Consider the following 6,000-nt stretch of genomic DNA (forward strand, 5'->3'; position numbering starts at 1 on the left):
TTTGTGCATTTATTCAACAAAAGCTTACCAAAATAATTCCAGTGTGGTCTCAGTGAGACTTCTTGCAGTAGTGAGGAAGCAGGAATAGGAGGTTTTATAAGTTGTCTGCCTCGACCTTAGCTGCAAAAAATAACATCATCTTAACTGTTTTGATAGAGATATAAGAGTGTAATCCACTTTGTGTGAAGGCAGGCGTTGGAATATAGATGTGCCTGTGGCTGATCTTATTTACTCTCAGCACAGTATACACGATTGCTATTGATGAAAATACTACAGCAAAATATGTCTTCCTTTTCAATAAGTGTAGTCATTCAGGAAGGCAGAAAGGGCTATTCCTTGGGATATTTTCAAGGCGGCATGGACACGGGGCTGCAGATGTAAGAAGAGTGTGCTGCTGGAGCTCTGGGTGTCGCTGTTGGCTCAGGTAACAGCCCAGTTTTCCTGAGCCCCTTCTGTCTTCTGCCCCTGCAGCTGCTGGCAGGAGGGGAAAATCTTGCTGCAAGGAGGGGGCTGGGAAAGCACCAGCAGCCCTGGCTTCCCAGGTCCCCCCTGAGCCGTCAGAAAAGCCACCATGCGCATTTCAGCTCTCCGTACATCTTACGGTTCTCTAAGAATGTCTAATTCCTTCTCCTTTTGTCCCATCAGCCAGTTCAGATATTTATAGGCATCCTTTAAATGCAGAGGCTATACCAGGGAGTGTTTCACATAAAACCCACTGGCAGATAGCCAAAGCAGGAATGAATCTTTACAGTGAAGATCATCTGCAGGTCCAAATGCTTAGTCTATGTGCATGGTGTAAGAGTTAGGGATTTAAAAGCGCCCTTAAGAAATTATATTTGAATGAGTATCACAAAATATTTTTGGTCAAGTGTTAATTTAGAGCCATCTGTATAGGACAGCTTAGGACCTTACTGTATATTTACAAAATACTCCTGTCACTTCAAAGGTTTAAAACTTTCTTCTGCTAACCTGTGTATGCAGGAATGACAAGTAGATACAGGAGATGGCTTAAACCAAGGCTTTTCCATTTAATCTGAAAAGCTTCTATTTCACGCTGTTATAGATGGATAATGAGATGACTGGCTCTTGCAATTAAGGGATAACTATTGAATATTAAGACAAGCTTTATTGATGTATAGTTATGTTATTGTAGTTTAGATGTCCTCTGTTCTCCCCATAGTTCCCTTCCACACACCACCCCCCCCCACCCACCCCAATATTCATTTACCATCAGACAGCCAGGGTGGTCTAGGACAGGTAAAAAAGAAGGCATGCAAATGTGTACCTTGCATGGGGCAGTTGGGAATGGATAAGCTTGGTGCTTTGGGGTGTGGCATGGCCTGACCTTCAATCAAGTTACAAGCAAGCAGTCTCCACCCATAAACGGCAAAGAAGAGCTGACTGACTGACTTTGGGAGGGGCCAAGGTTGGCTGATGCAACCCCCAGGGGTATGAAAGACTGAGCATCCCACTTGAAGATGAACTGGCTGCGTGGTATCCACTAGGGCAGTTCTCAGTGAATTTTTCTCTGTGAATTTTTCCTCATATAGTCCTTTTGTTGTATTTTTGTCAAGGTTTAATAAACCTCTTTAAATTTTCAAAGTGCACAGTTGTTTCTCACAATGCTTATGGCACTGGTGGGAGATGGCTACATAAGGTTTGCATTTATTTCAGGGTTTGGAAAGGTCTGACTTTTTACATGGAGGTTTTAATAAAACCCTTGGATGAAATTTCATTGTCTGCCTTTGTCCTTAAGAACCAATTTCAAAACTTAAAGAGATCACACCTGTGTGGAAGTAGAGGGGAGAACTTCTTCCACAGAGGCAGCTTAGAAATGCAGAATTAGTCCAGCCTCCATCTAGAAAATTCTGTTGCAAGGGGTCTACAAAAAGCAGTAAAAGGATTTTTGGAAAATATGCTACTGAACCATTCCTGACTGTGGAGTGGTTTGCAGGCAAATGAATAACTGCAGGATCAAATTTTAAAGAGATTAAAAATAACCTTATTTTTTTACTCTTTGTGAAACAATTCCAAACCTGAGACTCTCAGAACACATACAGTTGATACAGCCTATCCTATATGATGAAAAATTGCCTTTGAATTGGTCATAGGACCCTGATCACCACCTCTGTAGAGTCAGCAATCTTAAACTACAAAGCTTGGGAAACTGTTGAGAAAGAGCTTGTTGAGAAAGAGCTTGTACTCCTCTGCTCAGCAGGAACCACAAAAGCATCCTGTACAAAAATGGAGAATTACTATGCTTGATGAATTCAGACCATAAATTGAGCCTCAACCTCATGACTATTGATCAGATTTCCTTCAGGCTCACTGGGAGCATTACTGCTCTATAAGAATTTTATGGCTCCTTAGTTAAGGATACTCTCATAATTTTTACTCACCTTTCTCAGTAAAAGACATTAACTTGTTGGAGAGGGTCCAGAATAGGATGTGAAGTGTGGCACTGGCTCTGAAGCAAGCTATTAAGGTGCAAGCTGGTGAATTTATTTGCAGTAGCAGCACAGGGGAGAACAGTGACTCAGTGCCCCATGGTATCAGCTCAGATATTCAATAGCAAAGTCCAGTCCTACCATTGCAATAGATGTTATAAACACTAACTGGTCAAATGGGCAGTGTTGTTCAGCAGTGACATCTAGCCAGCCTCTCAGAGTCCAATGATTGCATGGGCTCCTCCTTGAAATCCAGGCACTCAGGATCAGAATCTAGATTCTACAAACATCCCTATGGAGACTAACAGAAGGAAACAATTGTATGGCCACATATTGTTTCACATTTGACATTATTATTACTATTCCCCACACTGTGAAATCAGACATCCCCTCCCATCTGACATGCATAGTATTCTCGGTGAAGTCCAATTATACTTTTTAATCCCAATCAGAGAAACTGTTCCACATGCTGGTAGAGTATCATGTTGTTAATTAATGAGGTGATAGATCTAACTACTACAGTTAGTATCCAGATCTGCTCCAACCCCAATACCTGCACGAGCATGGACAAGACTACAGAGAGCTCAGTCTCAAGAGGGACACTCCTGCATACATTGCCCAGAAACACTGCCTTTAATTTTCTTGTGTCACATCACTAATTCAGCTCATTTGCTGACTTCTGGGTCTTTTTTTCAGCATGACAGCTCTCCTTCTCCCTGTCAGTGACCACCTGCAGTTCAGATCATTGGCCCCCACCTTCTCGATTTCATGTGGTGCCCATTATTTTACAACGGCTTTAACATGTTCTCTTCTTGCTGCAGCTGCAGTCCAGTTAAATCACAAAGCAAGGCCCATATCTGGGAAAATACAGTTGAAGAGCAGGACACAACTGAGTGGCAGGAGTGAGAGGCTGCAAATGGAGCTGAAGCTTCACCTGTGAATCTCTGGAAAAGCACAAAGCTGGGAAGGGTGTGCACTTGGATTCCATAAGAAGTGCAAACATGAAGCAAGCAAAGACAGACAAGGAACAAGATATGTCTTTATGGTCTGACTCTACAAACATGAGCAAGCATAATGCCCTAATGGAGTAAAAAGATCCACCTGGAAATAGCCCAAGAAAATATTGGCAGGGTTTCTTTACACTTACACTGTACTGCCAACAGTAAGCTGGTAGTTCTGTAAAATAAGGCTTCCAAAATCAGAGACTAGTGTAAAAACACCCCAAGGAATAGAAACAATTATAAATGTCTGGTATTTGACCATGTAAGACCACGTTTTCACACTTTCTACATGATCAAAAGTAGGTAGATATTCATACAGTCTATAAATACAGGAGCCAAGAAATTGCCCAAGCATTTCAGGTCTTCTGCTTAGTGGTAAAGAACATCTAAATTAGACAGGCCTGGAATACAGAACTTTAGGAAGATGATGGAGAAAAGACAGGCCTTTCCAGCTTCCCAGCCCTCTGTGGGCAGCAATCTTATATCATATATATCGTCTTTCATTCCTGCAGAATATTTCAGCAGTTGCTGTTAAATAGGATCAGCAAGACTACAGCCTTGCATGTGATGAAATAACATGAAGGAGAAGTGACAATATGAACATTTCCCATGCTGACAGATTGACATCAGCAGTCCTCACAAGGCCTCTCCTGGTGGTTATTCCATTAGACTGCCTGTCAGACTCTGGGAAAGTATGAAGCACTTTTGGAATGCCAAACAGTTTGTTCGGCCTTTGGTAGGAGCACTTTTTCATAGTCAGTTTTCTGATTTCTGCCTCCCAAAGATGAGCAGAGCATTTCAGTCTTCAGTCTCACTCTGCTGCTCCTGGCAGCCATCAGAAATTCCACACACACCTGGAACAGAGCTGCAGGTGCTGCTCCACCAGTATTTCCTTTAAATAAACAAAAGCTGCAGAAGCAGAGTTAAGAAGGTGAGATTTACCCAAAAGGCCATGTCAGCACTGACTTGAACCAGAGAACACTGTATGCCAAGCACATTCCTCAAGTTTTAAATTCAGCCTTGCATCACATCTAGAAATTACTATTGGGCCAGGTCAACTGCCTACATGATTCCTCTTCTCTGTACAGATTGACAGGAGGCTTCTCTTCCCTCTCTAACCTTAACTTTGCTTTCTGTATTGTGTATATACAGTGCAGTGAATGCCAAAAATAAGTCTACATTTCCTTTCCCAATATGCAAAAGTCAAAATGTAGGTATGACATGAGTTATTTCATAGTGCAGAGATTATCTATTCATAGCAGACCGTTTGTTTCAGACATGTGATTTTCCTTCCTTTTAGACAGTCTATTGTTTGTCTTTTTCATTTGTATTAAAAATAAGATCTTTGAGAGCTGCAAGCAAGAGAGAAAAAAAATATTTCTTCTGAAACTAACAATTCTCCAAACAGGAAGGTTAGGTTTTTCCTGTTTAGACATTATGTTCAAAGAGAGGAAGTTGGGATTTTCAATGATAATAATAATTACATGGTATGTAAACATCAGTAAGTATCAAAGAAGGCTTCACTCTTTATTTAGTGTGTCCCAAATGCTGTTTAGAGTATTTTTACCAGTTTGCCAGTCTCTTGCAAAACTGGATTTATGAGCAGTCATTGCACTGGGTTGATCACCATATACAAGATTCCACAGTGAGAGAAATCAGGCTGCCTCAAGCCTTCATGGAGGGCAGTGGTAGGAGTGGAGCAGGAGTGGAGCAAATGGAGAATCCTCATGCAAAACAACAGTTTAAGATATCAGAATTTCAGATTTGGGGGAGATTGTTGAATCAGGATTATACCTATCAGGCTGTTAATGCTGCTACCTAAAGCTAAGTACTTCATGTCATGAGGTCTGTTGACACTGTTCCTAAAAATTGGGTTGGCAATGTAATTTCAGCATTGAGATCAGGTGCAGTACCAAAACATATTTGGCAAATGTGGGACTTTGTAGCAGTAAACTAGATGTGTTTTATAAAGATGAGGGCATGTTATTATCTCCTCTGTAAAGACGGAGGAATTGAGGCAGAGAGGATCAAGTTATGTACCTTTGCACACGGGCAGCACTGGGAGGAGAGCTCAGCTTTGTCAAAGTTCTTAGGTCTGTTTTCTTGGTTTAGTAGGAGTTTAACAGTGGGCATTTTTATAACCTTCAAACTAAAGTCTTCTGTTTATCAGCAGAACTAATTAACAGTGTAAGGCCTCTGCTTAATGGCTACCAGTCTGCCCATATGGGTCAGAACTGGTTTTACGGGGAGGAGAAGGCAGCTGAAGGGTGTCACTAACTTGATTTGAGCCAGTTCAGGATGGGAGCCAGAATCCACTGGGCATTTCACTGGGAGGTGCTGACACTTTTCAGGTACCCACATGGTCTGGTATTTCTGATGAGGGCTTGCAAATTAAGAATGATAGGAAAAAAAACAAAAAACATATGACCCCAATAAGGACATTGTCCTCATGAAGATGGACCTATGGGAAAGTGAGCAATGGAGTAGGGAGAATAGGGAGAAGGCAAGATAGTTTGAAATGCATGAAGTCTATTTTGAGAACTGTCAGGTAC

The sequence above is a fragment of the Haemorhous mexicanus genome, chromosome 3 (assembly GCF_027477595.1).
Source record: "Haemorhous mexicanus isolate bHaeMex1 chromosome 3, bHaeMex1.pri, whole genome shotgun sequence".
Lineage (NCBI taxonomy): Eukaryota > Metazoa > Chordata > Aves > Passeriformes > Fringillidae > Haemorhous > Haemorhous mexicanus.